Genomic DNA, 686 nt, shown 5'->3' on the forward strand with positions numbered 1-686 from the left:
GCCCTCGGTGCGCTCAGGCCGGGCGGGCGGGGCCGGAGAGCGGAGTCCCGGTACCCACGGGCGGCTGTGCTCCGCATCTTGACCGGGTCTCACAGGCCCGGACCTTCTGGGAGCCCAGCCACACCTCGCCAAGCCCCCTCCCTCGTGCGGGACGGCCTGGCCACTGCTTCCTCCCGCGGGACAGCCCGCGACGCTGTGCTGTGGGAAACTTCGTCCCAGTGCTCCCAGGTGCACCCATGAGCTGAACAAGTGAACACGTTTAAATTGTATCTAGATGTTCAGTGAGCATGTCAGTCCTGAGCGCATAAGCTCATTTGTATTGTGTGATCTTTCTCAACCGACCGGCGTGTTCACGGACCGCTGGGGAAAACAACGCCAAGTTCCCATGATTACTGTCTTGGATTGCGAGTGTGCTAAACCAGCAGATTTGCGGTTCCTTGAACCTTCTTGTAAAGACTAGAAAAACCTGTTTAATTCTGCTGTCACAGGAGCAGCGTTGAAAGCTGTGAATTCAGACCCAGCTCCACCGTGCAGTGGCTGTCCCTCCTGGGACAGTTAACAGTTTTCTCAGATGCAAAAGCTGAGTAATTACAACCCTGTAAGTGGCCTCCCAGAGCTTCGCAAGACCTGTCATAAGTGAGGCTCTTTGTAAACTATACTTGCTGCAGACTGTAAATCAGCATTTT

The sequence above is a fragment of the Myotis davidii genome, unplaced genomic scaffold, assembly GCF_000327345.1.
Source record: "Myotis davidii unplaced genomic scaffold, ASM32734v1 scaffold1226, whole genome shotgun sequence".
Classification (NCBI taxonomy): domain Eukaryota; kingdom Metazoa; phylum Chordata; class Mammalia; order Chiroptera; family Vespertilionidae; genus Myotis; species Myotis davidii.